Genomic DNA, 18096 nt, shown 5'->3' on the forward strand with positions numbered 1-18096 from the left:
ATATTTAGCAAGGTATCAGGATACAAGATTAACATACAGAAGTTGGTTGCATTTCTTATAGTAATAGTGAAGTATCAGAAAGGGAATGTAAATAATCACTTTTAAAATTGCATCAAAAAATAAACCTTACCAAGGAGATGAAAGACTTACATGCTGTGAACTATGAAACATTATAAAGGAAATTGAAGATTATTCAAAGAAATGGAAAGACAGCCCATGCTCTCAGATTAGAAGAATTGATATTGTTAAAATGGCCATACTACCCAAAGCAATCTATAGATTTAATGTGAACTCTATCAAATTACCCATGACATTTTTCACAGAACTAGAAAAAATAATCCTAAAATTTATATGGAACCATAAAAGGCCCAGAATTTCTAAACAATCCTGAGGAAAAAGAACAAAAGCAGGGAGTTTCCATTGTTGCTGACCAGCTTATGAACCTCACTAGTATCCACAAGGATGCAGGTTCAATCCCTGGCCCCACTCAGTGGGTTAAGTATCCTGCATTGCAGTGAGCTGTGGTGTAGGTGACAGACATGGTTTGGATCGCATGTTGCTGACTTCCATGCACCACAGGTGCAGCCCTAAAAAGAAAAGAAAGAAAAAAAAAAAAAAACAGCAAAAAAAAAAAAAAAAAAAAAGCAGGAGTCATAACCCTCCCAGACTTCACACCATACTGCAAAACTACAGTAATCAAAACAGCATGATATTGCCACAAAAAAAAATATATATGGATCAGTGAAACAGAATAGTGAGCCCAGAAATAAACCCATATACCTGTGGACAATCAATCTTCAATGAAGGAGGCAAGAATATACAATGGGAAAATGATAGTCTCTTCAGCAAGTTATGCTGGGAAAATTGGACAGCTGCATGTAAATCAGTGAAGGTAGAACACTCTCTCACACTATACACAAAAATAAACTCAAAATGGCAGAAGAGTAAGGGGACATGCTCGCCCTCTCCCACAAACACAACAACAACAACAAAAAAACCACATCTATGGGATAAACGACTCACACAGGACAGCAACCAATCGCTAGCAGAAGAAACTAAACTCCAATAACGGCAAGAATTTCATGACATTACTAGGTAAAACAAGAGAAAAGAGGAGAGTGAGAGAAGGCGAATCTGAGCTGGATGGGTGCTCCTGAAAGGGGACCACAGAGGAGAAAGGGATCCCACACCCTGGAAAGTCACCTACTAGACTGAAAGATCAACTGAACCGGAGGAATCTCCAGTTGCAGAGAAGAGTATAGCAGTAAGTCGGAGTTCTGAAAAGCAGAGCGAGAACCAAACAGATCATCTGAACAACAGGCACAGTCACCAAAAATTGAGACGCCTGGGTGGGGGCTGGGCACTGAGACCTCGGCTCTGGAGGTTAGTCCCTGAGAAAGGGCAGGGTGTGGGGTGCTTGGGAGGTATAGAAACTGGTATGTCAAGTTTGATGGCAGAGACTGCCTGGGAGACTAGAAAGCAGAGCGTCGCAGGGGGAGGGAGCAATACACTAAGGGCTGGGAAGTGGAAAGCCACATCAGAGGGAACCTGGGAGAAGAGCTGGGTCTGCCCCATTGTTGGGAAGAGGAGAGAAGAAGAAGGGGCCCCCATAGAATACTCCCGACACCACAGTGAGCTTGCTGGCCTGCTAGCTATCAGAAAGCTGTGTTCCCCAGTGCATCCCTTCCCCCCACCCCCGCCACCCCTTACGCACACGCTGGACCTGGGGCTGCCTGCCATCTGGGAGGGCTGGCCTCAACAATTGCCGGAGCCTACCACCACAGGGGTTATCCCTGCCCTGGCTTGCTTGCCCTCTGGAGGGGCTACACCCCAATGGAGCAGCACCAAACACTGCCAGCCCCCAGGAAAAGGCCTGCAGCCCAGAAAAGCTAGAACAAGCTTGGCTGGGCCATGAAAAGATCTGCCTAATTCTCAGACAGTCCTTCCAAGTCGGGCTGCCCTGGGGAAGAGCCTCTTGGGTTCACAGTGGCCCAGCTAGCTGCTCCAGCCCTCAGGGGGTGCTGTGCTCCCACTGAACAGCTGCCCAGCACCGCCAGCCCCCTGCAAGAGCCCCTGAAACCCAGAAAAGCTAGAACAAGTTTGGCCGGGCCATGAAAAAATCTGCCTACATTCTCAGACAGTCCTTCTGAGTTGGGCTGCCGTGGGGAAGAGCCTCTTGGGTTCTCAGTGACCCAGATAGCTGCTCCAGCCCTTGGGGGGTGCTACACTCCTGCGGAACAACTGCCCAGCACCGCCAGGCCCCTGCAAGAGCCCCACAGCCCAAAAAAACCAGAGCAAGCTCTGCCCGCCTGAGTGAAATCTGCTCCCACTGTGGTGTGGACCTCCCAGTCCTGTCTGCCGTCAGGAAGTCCTCCTTTGCTTCAGAGAGACGCTGTTAGCCCCATCAACACTCCAGAAAAGCCACACTGCCTCAAAAAGACTGACCAACAATGCCAGCCCTCAGGAAATATTCCACAGCAGTGACAAGGCAAACACTGCCCTGTCACGGAGAGTACAACTCCCTCAGGAAAAAGAAAACAACAAGCAAGATGAAGAAGCTGAGAAACCACCCCCAGTCAAACCAACAGGAGAACTCACCTAAAGCAGTCAACAATGAAACAGATCTCTGCAGTCTGACAGACCTGGAGTTCAAGAGAGAAATAGTGAAAATACTAAGGAATTAAGAGAAGATATGAATGGTACTGCAGACACCCTCAGAAAGGAACTAGAAAATATAAGGAGGAGCCAAAAAAACTAGAACATTCATTTGCAGAGATACAAACAGAACTAAGGGCAGTAAAAACCAGAATGAATAATGCAGAAGAACAAATCAGTGATATGGAAGATAGAATAATGGAAATCACCCAATAAGGTCAGCAGATAGAAAACCAAATCAAAAAACAGGAAAGCAATATAAGAGACCTATGGGATAATATAAAGCGGGCCAATCTACGCATAATAGGAATTCCAGAAGGAGTAGTAAAAGATAAAGGAATGGAAAATATATTTGAAGAAATTATCACTGTAAACTTCCCAAATCTAAAGGATACTGAGTTCCAGATACAGGAAGCACAGAGGGCCCCAACAAGTTGAACCCAAATAGACCCACACCAAAACACATTATAATAAAAATGGCAAAAGTTAGTGATAAGGAGAGGATCCTAAAGGCAGCAAAAGCAAAATGTTACCTACAAGAGAACCCCCATAAGATTATCAGCTGATTTCTCTACAGAAACACTACAGGCCAGGAGGGAATGGCAAGAGATATTTAAAGTGCTAAAAGGAAAAAATATGCAACCTAGAATATTCTATCCAGCAAGAATATCATTTAAAATAGAAGGGGAAATAAAATATTTTTCCAACAAACAAAAGCTAAAAGAATACAGCAATACAAAACCCAGGCTAAAAGAAATACTGAAAGGGCTTCTCTAAACCAAAAAGAGGAAGGAAAGAAAGGGAGGAAAAAGAAAAAAAAAGGAAGAGGAAGAACTAGGATTGAGGAAACCACAATCAGAGAGCAGTCACGCAAATAAGCCTGCATACAGATTTAATCATGAACATATTTCAAACAAAATAAAATTAAAAAGAAAAAAAAGTCATAAAAATCATAAAATGTGGTTAAGGGATGTTAGGAAATAAATAGACCCTTTTCTTTTGTTTGTTTGTTTCTCTTCTTAATTTTAATATAGTAATGAAGTGTTTGAACCTACAGGACCATCAGGCTAAAACATACAATTATAGGAAGGGGTAGGCATACTTAAAAAACAGGGCAACCACAAGCCAAAACCAAACATTTCATTCGAAAAAATGAACAACAACAACAACAACAACAACAAAAACACTCAAGCAGATAATAACCAGAGACCATCCAACCAAAAAAAAGAAATGAAGAATGGAGAACCATAGAATCAACTGGAACACGAGGTTCAAAATTGTAATAAATAATCATCTATCAACTATCACCTTAAATGTCAATGGACTGAATGCTCTGATCAAAAGACACAGAGTGGCTGAGTGGATAAAAAGGCAAAAACCTTCAATATGCTGCCTACAAGAAACTCACCGTAGGACAAAGGATACATATAGATTGAAAGTGAAGGGGTGGGAAAAAATATTTCACACCAATAGACATGATAGGAAAGCAGGAGTTGCAACACTCATATCAGACAAAATAGACTTTAAAACAAAAGACATAAAGAAAGACAAAGAAGGACACTACTTAATGATTAAGGGATCCATCCAAGGAGAGGATGTTACTATCATCAACATATATGCCCCAAATATAGGAGCACCCAGATACATACAACAAATATTAACAACATAAAGGGAGAAATTGATGGGAATACAATCGTAGTAGGAGACCTTAATAACCCACTCACACCAATGGACAGATCCTCTAGATAGAAAACCAATAAAGCAACAGAGATCCTAAAGGAAACAATAGACAAGTTAGACTTAATTGATATCTTCAGGACCCTAAATCCAAAACAATCAGAATACACATTCTTCTCAAATGCTCATGGAACATTCTCAAGAATCGACCACATATTGGGACACAAAGCTAACCTCAACAAATTTAGGAGCATAGAAATTATCTCAAGTATCTTCTCTGACCACAATGCTATTGAATTAGAAATCAACCATGGGAAAAGAAATGATAAAAAACCTACTACATGGAGACTAAACAACATGCTACTAAAAAACCAATGGGTCAATGAGGAAATCAAGAAGGAAATTAAAAACTACCTTGAAACAAATGATAATGAAGACACAACCTCTCAAAATCTATGGGATGCTGTGAAAGCAGTGCTCAGAGGGAAATTTATAGCAATCCAGGCCTTTCTCAAAAAAGAAGAAAGATCCCAAATTGACAACTTAACCCTCCACCTAAACGAATTAGAAAAAGAAGAACAAAAAAAGACCTAAAGTCAGCAGAAGGAAGGAAATTATAAAGATCAAAGAAGAAATCAATAAAATAGAGATTCAAAAAACAATAGAGAAAATTAATAAAACCAAGAGCTGGTTCTTTGAAAAGGTAAACAAAATTGACAAACCCCTGGCCAGACTCACTAAAAAGAGGAGAGAAAGAACTCAAATAAAAAAAATTATAAATGAAAAAGGAGAAATCACAACGGATACTGCAGAAATACAAAAAACCATAAGAGAATACTATGAATAACTATATGCCAACAAATTTGACAATCTCGAAGAAATGGATAATTTTCTAGAATCTTAGAGCCTGCCAAAACTGAATCAAGAAAAAACAGACCAACTGAACAGACCCATCACTAGAAATGAAATTGAGGAGGTCGTAAAAACACACCCTACAGGAGTTCCCATCGTAGCGCAGTGGTTAACGAATCCGACTAGGAACCATGAGGTTGTGGGTTCAATCCCTGCCCTTGCTCAGTGGGTTAACGATCCCCCATTGCCGTGAGCTGTGGTGTAGGTTGCAGATGCGGCTTGGATCCCATGTTGCTGTGGCTCTGGCATAAGCTGGCAGCTACAGCTCTGATTAGACCCCTAGTCTGGGAACCTCCATATGCTGTGGGAGCAGCCCAAGAAATGACAAAACAAAAAAACAAACAAACAAAAAAAAACACTTCCTACAAATAAAAGTCCAGGACCAGATGGCTTCACAGGTGAATTCTATCAAACATACAAAGAGGAACTGGTGCCCCTCCTCCTTAAACTCTTTCAAAAGGTTGAAGAAGAAGGAATACTCCCAAAGACATTCTATGATGCCACCATCACCCTAATTCCAAAACCAGACAAAGATAACACCAAAAAAAGAAAACTATCGGCCAATATCTTTGATGAATATAGATGCAAAAACTCTCAACAAAATTTTAGCAAACCGAATCCAACAACATATCAAAAAAATTATACACCATGACCAGGTAGGGTTCATCCCAGGTTCACAAGGATGGTTCAACATATGCAAATCAATCAACGTCATACACCATATTAACCAAAAAAAAGTCAAAAATCATATGATCATCTCAATAGACGCAGAAAAAGCATTTGACAAAGTCCAACATCCATTTATGATAAAGACCCTCACCAAAGTGGGTATAGAAGGAACATTCCTGAATATAATCAAAGCCATTTATGATAAACCCACAGCAAATATAATACTCAATGGGGAAAAACTGAAAGCCTTCTCACTCAAATCTGGAACAAGACAGGTATGCCCACTCTCACCACTGCTCTTCAACATAGTTTTGGAAGTCCTAGCCATAGCAATTAGACAAACAAAAGAAATAAAAGGCATCCATATAGGAAGAGAAGAGATCAAACTGTCACTGTATGCAGACGACATGATACTATACACAGAAAACCCTAAGGACTCAACCCCAAAACTCCTTGAACTGATTAATAAATTCAGCAAAGTAGCAGGATATAAGATTAACATTCAGAAGTCAGTTGCATTTCTGTATACCAGCAATGAAATATTAGAAAAGGAATACAAAAGCACAATACCTTTTAAAATTGCACCCCCAAAATCAAATGACTCACAATACACCTGACCAAGGAGGTAAAGGACTTATATGCTGAGAACTATAAAAGTTTAACCAAAGAAATCAAAGAAGATGTAAAGAAATGGAAAGATATTCCATGTTCCTGTTGGGAAAATCAATATTGTAAAAATGGCCATACTACCCAAAGCAATCTACAGATTCAATGCAATCCCTATCAAATTACCCATGACATTTTTCACAGGACTAGAACAAACAATCCAAACATTTATATGGAACCACAAAAGACCCAGAATCGCCAAAGCAATCCTGAGAAACAAAAACCAAGCAGGAGGCATAACTCTCCCAGACTTCAAGAAATACTACAAAGCCACAGTCATCAAAACAGTGTGGTACTGGTATCAAAACAGACAGACAGACCAATGGAACAGAATAGAGAATGCAGAAATAAAGCCTGACACCTATGGTCAATTAATCTTTGACAAGGGAGGCAAGAACATAAAATGGGAAAAAGAAAGTCTATTCAGCAAGCATTGCTGAGAAACCTGGACAGCTGCATGCAAAGCAATGAAACTAGAACACACCCTCACACCATGCACAAAAATAAACTCAAAATGGCTGAAAGATTTAAATAGAAGACAAGACACCATCAACTCCTAGAAGAGAACATAGGCAAAACACTCTCTGACATCAACCTCATGAATATTTTCTCAGGTCAGTCTCCCAAAGCAACAGAAATAAGAGCAAAAATAAACCCATGGGACCTCATCAAACTGAAAAGCTTTTGCACAGCAAAGGAAACCAAAAAGAAAACAAAAAGACAACTTACAGAATGGGAGAAAATAGTGTCAAATGATGCAACCGACAAGGGCTTAATCTCTAGAATACATAAGCAATTTATACAACTCAATGGCAAAAAAGCCAATCAATCAATAGAAAAATGGGCAAAAGAGCTGAATAGACTGTTCTCCAAGGAAGATATACAGATGGCCAACAAACACATGAAAAAATGCTCAACATCACTGATTATAAGAGAAATGCAAATCAAAACTACCATGAAATACCACCTCACACCAGTCAGAATGGCCATCATTAATAAATCCACAAATAACAAGTGCTGGAGGGGCTGTGGAGAAAAGGGAACCCTCCTGCACTGTTGGTGGGAATGTAAACTGGTACAGCCACTATGGAGAACAGTTTGGAGATACCTTAGAAACCTATACATAGAACTTCCATATGACCCCACAATCCCACTCTTGGGCATATATCTGGACAAAACTCTCCTTAAAAGAGACACATGCACCCGCATGTTCATTGCAGCACTATTCACAATAGCCAGGACATGGAAACAACCCAAATGTCCATCAACAGAGGATTGGATTAGGAAGTAGTGGTATGTATACACAATGGAATACTACTCAGCCATAAAAAAGAATGACATAATGCCATTTGCAGCAACATGGATGGAACTAGAGACTCTCATACTGAGTGAAATGAGTCAGAAAGACAAAGACAAATACCATATGATATCACTTATAACTGGAATCTAATATCCAGCACAAATGAACATCTCCTCAGAAAAGAAAATCACGGACTTGGAGAAGAGACTTGTGGCTGCCTGATGGGAGAGGGAGGGAGTGGGAGGGATCAGGAGCTTGGGGTTATCAGATACAACTTAGAATAGATTTACAAGGAGACCCTGCTGAGTAGCATTGAGAACTATGTCTAGATACTCATATTGCAACAAAACAAAGGGTGGGGAAAAATGTAAGGATAACTTGATCCCCTTGCTGTACAGTGGGGAAAAAAAGTTAAAAAAAAATGGCTTAAAGACTAAAATATAAGACAGGACACAATAAAACTCCTAGAAGAGAACATAGATAAAATATTCTCTGACATAAATCTTACAAATATTTTCTTAGGCCAGCCTCCCAAGCCAATAGATTTAAAAGCAAAAATAAACAGATTAGACCTAATCACACTTACAAACTTTTGCACAGCAAAGGAAACTACAAACAAAACTAAAAGACAATCTACAGACTGGGAGAAAATATTTGAAAATGATAGGTTTGACAAGGGCTTAATTTCCAAAATATACAAATAGACAGCTCATATAAGCTCAATATCAAAAAAAAAAAAACACACAAAAAAAACAATTGAAAAATGTACAGAGGGCCTATACAGATTTTTCTCCAACAAGGACATACAGATGGCCAATAAACACATGAAAAGATTCTCATCATCACTAATGATTAGAGAAAAGCAGATCAAAACAACAATAAGGTACCAATCCATACTGGTCAGAATGGCCATCATTACAAAGTCTACAAATAATAAATGCTGGAGAAGGTGTGGAGAAAAGTGAACCCTCTTATACTGCTGGTGGGAATGTTTCTTGTATTATGTTCTTGCTTCTTCTTTAAGTTTTTTGAGGACAAGATGTGATGTGTTGTGTTATGTTATGTTATGTTGTTTTGTGTTGTGTTGTGTTGTGTTATTTTTTGGCTGCACCCATAGCATATGAAGTTCCCAGGCCAGGGATTGAATATGAGCCACAGCTGTTACATATGCCACCGTTGCAGCAATGCCACATCCTTAACCCACTGTGCTAAGCTGGGGATTGAACCCATGCTGCTTCAGAGACAACAATGGATTCTTAACCTGCTGCACCACAGCTCTGAGGATGAGATTTTAAATTTCTTTCTTGGATTTCAGACACCTGGAATAGTACATGTCACATTTAACACCCTATTAATGATTAATATTCCTGATCTCTCTAGGGCATACAGTGCTAGTCATACTATAAATGTCCTGATTTGATGGTTTCTATGTATGAGTGTTTCTGACTATGACATGTGGTACAGGTTATTGAGATTATTACAGCTCAGCTGCATGCTCTGTGATAACAGAATTTGACCTTGCAGATGCTTCCTCTTTGCCACCACACAAGACATTAAAAATTGTCTATAGAGTATGCTAGAGGGAGACTTGGGAGAAAAGGATTTTCTTGGTTCTCTTTCCAGAGTACTTTTTTTCCAATGCTTGCCCTCCTGTGCTGAGTTTAAGAAGAATACGTCTTTCTAAACTGTAACTGCAATGTATACATCTAAGGATGACCTGACCCCCTTGCTGTACAGTGGGAAAATAAAAAAAAAAAAAAAAGAATACGTCTTTCTCCAATATCTGGCTATAGTACACTCTTTATAGCTCTCAACTCAAGCAGTAGTGGAATAACCAGGAACCCCAGGAAGTGCAAATTGATGCCCCACCTAGGTATACTGATGCCTAGAACCGTGCAAGTTTTGTCATCTAGCAACCCAGGCAGCTAACATTTATTTTGTCCAGATAACCTGAAAGTGCCCTGGTCCAGGCCACACACAGAAGTAGACTAGACTCCTTCTTAGGGCAGACTCCCCAATTCCAAGTTGCACCAGCTTCTGGTGATCAGTGGTTAATATCCCCAGCAGCTTGCCAGTTGTGAGGCTTGATAGTTCTCTGTAAGCAGCCTTCTCGGACAAGCTAGAGGGAAGATCTGACAAGTCCTACCAGTATACATACCTCCACAGTGACTTTTCTGCATGTAGCAGCCGTCCCAGTCCCTGAAAGGAGGCATGGATCTCAGCCTGGATGGGACAAGGGTCATTCCTTGGACACTGTATCTCACCCGAGAGGTGGTGGCCATTCCTTATATCTGCTACCCCTGTATCCTTCACAATTCTCTGTAATTTTCACAAATTAACTCTATGCTACTTCATTCAACTATTAATAATTCTTTATATTAAACTTTCCTTGTTCAAAACACTTTGTGTTTTCTGTCTTGTGATTTGATGCTGATTAACACAGACAATCTTAGTCAAGAAACCACTTATGATGTGGGCCTTTTTTTACCAATTGAAAGTGAGAGAATAAATGTAAGTCATTTTAAAAAGCCATCTAATCTATATTGTGTACTTATTACACATATGCATGATGCTAAGCACATGATGGACATTAGTCTCTTAACTCTCACAAGGTGGGCCTTATCAATGCTGTATCACAAATGCAGAAACTTGTTCAGATTCCCACAGCCAGTGGTGGCAGGAGTAAAACTTGAATCCCAGTGTTTCCAACTGTAGAGCTCTGATTTTGAAAAAAACAATATATAGCCCTTCAAATTACATGGTATCTTAGACCAACATATAAAGTGTTCTCTTAAGTATTAAGTGTTCCTTGTGATATTATATCCTAGGTCTTAAAACATCCCAAATTTTAATAAATGAGGTTATCGTATTAGTATGCCTTGGCTTCTATAACAAAACACCATGGACCAAGTGGTTTAAGTGACAAACATGTATTTCTCACAGTTCTGGAAGCTGGAAATTCCAAGATCAGTATGCCAAACAATTTGTTTACTTGTGAAAACCGTCTTCCTGGCTTGTAAACAGAAACCTTCTCTCAATGTCCTTACAAGGCAGAGAAAAGAGAGTGCACTCTGGTCTCTCTTCTTCTTAAAAAGACACTATTCCCCCATGGAGGCCCTGCCCACATGACCTTATCTAAACCTAATTACCTCCCAAAGGCCCCCATGTCCAAATTTCATCACATTGGGGGTTAGGGCTTCAACATGAATTTTGAGAGGATACAAACATTCAGTTCATAGAAGCAATGGAGGAATTAAACATTGATGTCATTTTTATACCAGTTCCTCATTTTTATGAAGTAATTTTTACATGATAGGGTTAAAGGAGAGAACTCAAGGTCATCTAGGTCAATGCCTAGATTTCAAGTTTAATAATCATATAATTCAGTAAAGAATTGAGAGTGTAGAATTGTTACTCTAGCTAGTATTTCTAAAATAATTTGCCTAATTACTCAGCAGTTATAAATCCTTGTTTATATTGTCCTATTGCTATTTGTGAAAAAAATAGTATACAAACTTTTATATGATATAGTGTAGTCAAACAATTTTCTATATCTGTAAAATTTTTCCATTATTATCTTTTAATCTTCAAACTGATATTCTAATTGTAGAATTTTAAAATCCAGGATTATCATTCAAAAAGAGTGATGAATTAATTATCCTACGCAAAACTAGAAAGGGAAAAAGTACAATGAAGGAAAGAAAAATGTAAATTCTTCAGATTAATTCTCTAAAACTTATTTCTGTGAAAATAAAATGAATGAATCACAAATGGTACTAGCCAATTCTAGTGTGTCTGTATGTGTATGTACAACTCTGCCAATTTCTCAATTCTACTTTCATTATAGGGATGTGAACTTGGGCAGATTTTTAAAGCCTCTTTAAACTTCAGTTTTCTTATCAATAAAATGAGTATAATAAAAACTATTTTGCAGATCATTGTGGGTATAATTGATAGTAGATAGACACATGCGAAAACCTCAACAAATTTATCTCCTCTGTCCCCCTTCTCAGGAGACCAATGAAAGATGTACTCCACTTGACAAAGAAAAGGAAGACATGAGCTTCAGGAAACAAGAAATCCAACAAAGGAGAGAAATAGATTCTTCTGATATGGTAAGGAAAGAACCAGAGTAAAGACTGCCTCAAAGCAGGAAGATTAGAGAGGGGAAGGTGTGGAAAGGTAGCACAAACAAAACCAAATATGGTAATTATCAGGTATGTTTGAAGAAATCAGGAACACATGAATAAGTGATTGATACGTAGAAAAAGTAAACAAAAGTAATAGATAAGAATACTCAACATTGTACAACAAAATAAAATAAAAATATGCCGCATGGCTCAGCTGTAAATAGTATTTATCTCAGTATACTGTCTAAAACAGTATTGAGCTAACCAGAATATATTAAGATAATGGGAGAAGGGCCATAAGAGAGATAATTCCTCACCTTCCGATAACGAGAAACCATGAGATAATATATAAAACTGAAAAAAGTCAAGAAATTGAAGTATAAGCATATTTGTTGATAATGGTGATAAATACCAGAAGAAATAGGTAAAGTCAAATCATTCTACAAAGTGTACAACAACAACACAACTACGGTCCCCCGCCCATCCATTCCTTCCCGTATCTCCCCTTCCCAGAGGAAATTACTTCTACTTTCTTAGCAGTTTCATCTGGTATTTACCACCATGTTTCTACAAGTTAAGCTTAAGTTTGGAAAGAGACAGACTACAGGTTTATATACCTATCACAAGGTCCAGTCCATGGTAAGCAGCTACTCCTACTTCTGTGTAGTTGTTGCTATTACATGAAGAAAGCCATTGACGCTGTGTTACAAACATTGAGATCATCAGGAGACACACCATTAGGACCATCAAAGATTCCAAAGTGCTTCCCAAGGAGCCCTTTGCACTGGAGTCAGCAAGTGGACTCATTGTTCTTTATCCCCCTAATCGAGAACAGAGAGGAAATTAAAAGAAAAGTAAAGGGAGAAGGGAGAGTTGAAGAATCTGCACATTCTTTTAACTTAAAAAAGATCAGTAATCCAGAACTGTCCTTTAAAAAGAAAGAAATACTTTGGAAATACCTGCAGTATTTCAAGTATGTCAGAAAATAATAAGCAACCCTTACATTGGACTTATTATCAACCAGCACTATTCAAGAAAACAGACATATATTAATTCAATAAATACAGACAACACTATGCTGTAAATATACTATTTTTATCCCCCATTTTACAGATGAGGAAATTGAGACACAGAGAGACCAAGTAATTTGCCTGAGTTTATACAACTAGTAAGTGAAAAGCCAGGTCTGAAACTCACACAGCCTGGCTCTGAGCTCCCTGCTTTTTACTACTCCATGAAATGAGGTTGGTAGAAACCCATGCCAGGGGCTGTGTCTCAGAACAATGAAAGGAGAAAGCTAGGCAGAGGAAGATGGGTGTGGAACTCTGTGTATCAGGGAATGTCTGTCAAGGTTGGAGGTACTTGCTCTCTGGTAGAGGAGGGAGATCAGTGAGAATGAGCTGGTTGGTATCAGATGGCATTTGAGGTCACTGCTGTGCCAGTCATCTACCCTGGACCCAAAGTTACATATGAAAGGTCTATGCCATACCTTACCACATTACCCCTTCCAGAAGCCTAAATGCCACTTCTCAGAATGGAGACCCTCTGTGACATGAAGAGGAAAGGAAACTATATCAGAGTCAGGGCTAGGAAGTAAGTTATTTCTTCTTAGGAGCAGGAAAACTAAACCATGGGGACTTCAAAGGCAGAGTGTTCAAAGCCAGCCAAGAATGACTGTGCCGAATGTGCCCTGCTCACCGAAAATTTAGATAATGAGAAGGACCAAAGACAGAACCCTTGGCAAGAAATGCTCTAAAAGGGGTTCAACTGTAGTGAACCTTAATGGAGTTTTAACAAGAAAAAAAGAATTTCTGAGAAGTGAAAACACCTGTACTCAAAGAACTTGATCATTAGGGACCAGAGTAAAGCAGACCTTCCACAACTCTGTTCAGATTTTATTATCAGTAAAGCTGTTCCAAAGTTTGTACACCTCCCTAACTCTCACCTGAGGAGACTAGAACATGTTTTAAGGTCCCTGGAGAGTGACTCAAGAGTACATTTTCGACACCTTTGGAATACAAACAGGACTGGTTAGTGAAATATCTCATTCAAGAGCAGCTTGAATTCCTGCTCTCTCCCAGCTATCTCAGGCCCTTGGCTACCAGCAGAGATAAGAGTCAGAGAACCCCAGAGACCCTGAGTCATTGTGGGTCTTTGCTGAAGGGAGTTCATCTTTCAAGAAAAAGATAACTATTGTCTGAGCTCATCTAGTTTTTGTAAAACAAAGTAAAAAATCACACAAGAATTTACTTGTCCTAGTTATTGAGCCTAAGGCCATCTAGGAATGTTGATATTGTTAAAGGCACTCGTGGACCCACTTCTGGGACTCTGTGGATCAGTCACAACCACTTTCTAGTGTGAAGCTTGGTTTGCCAAGATCAGCCTTGGATGCCCACCACACACAATGTCAGAGGCAGGCAGGCCCTGCTGCCTTAAGCACATCCCTCCACCCCCACATCTTTTCAAAGTGGAAAGCTCCTTCACTTTTTAAAATGGCCTTTGGTTATTGACATCTTTAGACACTAGTGCTTGATAGAAACTCTTCACAGAGGAGAAAAACCAGAAAATCTAAAGAGGACTCTATCTTCCAAAACCCATTTCAATCAGTAATAACAAGGGGGCAAGAAATTAAAACATTGCACTGGGCCTTTATAAGGACAGAGTCCTAAGGAACTTACTCTTAGGATGTAGATATGATCAAAGGAAAAACAAGCTATTTTGATATCTTAATGTGAATGTTTTAAGATATGAGATCTTTTTTGGGGGAGGGGCTTTTTTTTTTTTTTTTTTCGCCTTTTCTGGGGCCACTCCCGCGGCATACAGAGGTTCCCAGGCTAGAGGTCTAATAGGAACTGTAGTCTCCAGCCTACGCCAGAGCCCCAGCAACGTGGGATCTGAGCCGCGTCTGCGACCTACACCACAGCTCACGGCAACACCGGATCCTTAACCCACTGAGCAAGGCCAAGGATCGAACCTGCAACCTCATGATTCCTAGTCGGATTCGTTAACCACGGAGCCATGACGGGAACTCCGACATGAGACATTTTTAATTCCATCGCTAGGTTATGAAACACAGTTTTTGGCTGCTTTGAGTAATTAGGAGGGTTTTGTTCCTGTAAGTCACCATGTGTCTATAGTAAAAACATCTGTCCAACATCTGCCAAGAGAAAGAATGCATCCACTGAGAAAAATTGCTTTTGTTCATGAACAACAAACCTTCAATGTCATTCGACAAAAAAGAAAAAAGTCTAAGCTTTTATTTTGTTAAAATTATGTTTCTGATTTCTGGCATCACAAAAGTATTTAAAATGTAAATTGATTCACAGTGGTCCTGTTAACTGAGGCCAGCTGTGCAGACAATACCATACATCATTTGGTCTCAAATTACCTGTGTTTCCCTTCCCTGGTTTCCTCCACAGCCACCCTCCCACGGTAAAAATACACTCTACTGTCTGCTCAGGTTGTTAAAGTGCAAACAAATGAAACTGATTTGTAATTTATAGATCCCTGGGAGAAATGCTTCCCATGTTTCATAGATGGGAGATCAAACTTTTAATCTATTAAAATTTAAAAAATGTATAAATCCTATGGCCCAGCACATTGTTCCTCATTACCTACCTGTGTTTTCCTATGGCCCAGCACATTGTTCCTCATTACCTACCTGTGTTTCCTCAGAGAAGCAGAACCTCTAGGATATAAACACTTATATTTGGGTTTTATCTAATGAAATTTTTGGAGCTTATTTCACAGTCAATGTGTGGTTGTTATTTTTTGTGTCTGGTCCTGGAGCATGAAATCCACAGGGCAGGCAGGCAGGAAGGGAGGATGGAAGTAACATGAGGGGAAGAAAGAATGAACTGGAACCTGGGAGTCTGAGACTGAAGCCACGAGGAAGGGTGCGAATCTGTGTTAGACTCTTAGCACCACCAAACCTCTCATTTGGGTGATTGGGGTGTCCTAAGGGAGGAGCCAGCACATGCCATCAAAGACTAAACATGCACTTTTCCCAGGAGGTGGAAAAGCTAAAGCAGGTGGTCTGGCTGGGCTGGCCTAACGTGGCCCAGCTTCTATCCCAGGGCAGTCCTGGGAGCTGGGAGATAAGCTGCAGGGTACATGAGCTGAGGCAGTACCTGGTGCCAGAACTACTTTCCAACAGTAAAAACAATATGGCTCCTGCTAACTTTCACCTACCAAATCTCATGAAAAATGCTTTCTATGTAAGAGATGGAATTCCAGGAAGTAGAATTCCAGCTTAGCAAAGGTTAAAAAATATAAATCTCTTTACCCTAAAGAAATACACTCCCATACACCCAAGGAAGCAGATACAGAACATGCATGCTACATTGATTTTTATTAAAAATTGTAAATAATTTCAAGGTCTCAATACCTGAGCTATATCCATATAAGATATACTGCAATTCCAACAAATGAGGTTGCGGAATGCAAAATACTAGTAAAAAGTTCCATGTGTACCTTTGTTCATTTATTTAACACATATTTATCATCTACTATGTGTCAGATACTCAGTTAAGCACAAGGCACATAATTAAAAAAAAAAAAAAAACCCTTTGCCAGAGCTCTCATTGTGGCTCAGTGGGTTAAAGACCCGATGTTGTCTCTGTGAGGATGGGGATTCAATCCCTGGCCTTGCTCAGTGGATTAAGGATCCTGTGTTGCTGCAAGCTACTACATAGGTCATAGATATGGCTCAGATCCAGTGTTGCCATGGCTATTACACAGACCAGGCCCTGCAACTCCAATTTCAACCCCCATGTATAGCCATAAAAAAGAAAAAAAAAATTAAAAACAAAACCCTCTGCCCTCAAAGAGCTTACATTCTAGTTGGGGAGACAGACAATAAAAAATAAATTTTAAAAAAATGTCATGGCTCAGTTGGTGGAGAATGCTACAAAGGCAAAGAAAGCTGATAAAAAGAATAATGCACATTGGGGGTGATTGCAATTTTAAATGTGGAAACCAGGGAAGGCCTCACTAAGATGATAATTTTTAAATAAAAGTTTGAAAGAGATGAGAGAGCTATCTGTGTGGATATCTAAGGTAAAAATGTTCTAGGCAGAGAAACTAACAAGTGCAAAAGCCCTGGGGCATGAATGTGGCTGGTGTGTTGGAGGAGAAATGAACAGGAGGAGCAGAGTAACCTGTAAATCAAGTAAAGCAGTATCTTATAGGGCATAATACATATCATCCTGGCTGCTATGTTGAGGCAAGACTGTAGAGAGACCAGAGCAAAAATGGACACCAGTTAGGCAGCTGCTACAATAATCCAGAGGAGGCATGGGGTGGCTTGGAGCCAGATGGTGACAATGAAGTGGATGGGTTCTAAATACATTTAAAGATGGAGCCTGCAGGATTCTCTGAACACTGGAAGTGAGTTGTGAAAGAGGAGTCTAGGATGACTCTAAGCAGAGCTTCTTAGCCTGAGCAGCTGAGGTAGGGTAAGCCATGATAGGAGATGACCTTTTGGACTGGTTGAGTCTGAGACAATTACTAGATATCCTAATGGAGATATTAAGTGGCTTCTTGTTTTTTTGAAGCCAAAATCTTCTTGTACCCATATTAAAAATAGGCCTGGCTTTTTTTGAAGCTGTGTCTCCTGATAGACACTGCTGCAACATTGACTGGTTCATGTATAATCCCTTGAAGCTCAAAAAGTACTTCCAAGGCACCAAGTTTGTAAAGGAATATAGCTTACCTTCATTTTTTAATCATCTGGCTTATATCATCTACAACAGAGCAAATCCAATATGCCACACAAATACTGGGAGAAAACTGAAATAGAATTTAGCTAATAACCTATTTGAATTAAATCTTCTTTTCTTTCTTGTTAAAGATAACTAGTTGTCTGGCTAAATTTTTTTCAAACGTTTTATTGTGCTGATGTAACTCATTTTTGGCTTTGTTTTATTAGACTTATATGGGGAAACAGTGATCTACAAACTCTGTGCCATCGTTATCCTTTTATTTCACAACAATTGTCTAGGTTTGTGAATATTTCTTTCCTGAGATAAACTCACAGAAATTCACTGTGGAAGTAAATAACCTCTAGAAGTTTAGCACTTCACTTGG

The 18096-nt window shown here is 39.6% G+C and overlaps 1 long non-coding RNA gene across 2 annotated transcripts in view; it reads left to right on the forward strand.

Annotated features, from left to right (window-relative positions):
* The window catches only part of LOC146397544 (uncharacterized), a 134772-nt gene extending 117951 nt beyond the window's left edge, over positions 1 to 16821 (forward strand). The window contains exon 3 of one of the 2 annotated variants that reach the window (XR_014824209.1): positions 11893 to 16821. This is a non-coding gene — a long non-coding RNA (uncharacterized LOC146397544). The remainder of the gene's footprint in view (positions 1 to 11892) is intronic. The other variant, XR_014824210.1, reaches the window with a different exon arrangement.
* Positions 16822 to 18096: the final 1275 nt, after the last annotated feature.

This window comes from Sus scrofa, chromosome 13 (genome assembly GCF_054392235.1).
Source record: "Sus scrofa isolate SSC_HxYL_T2T_F1_AM1 chromosome 13, Sscrofa_HxYL_maternal_Yorkshire_Landrace_v2.0, whole genome shotgun sequence".
NCBI lineage: Eukaryota > Metazoa > Chordata > Mammalia > Artiodactyla > Suidae > Sus > Sus scrofa.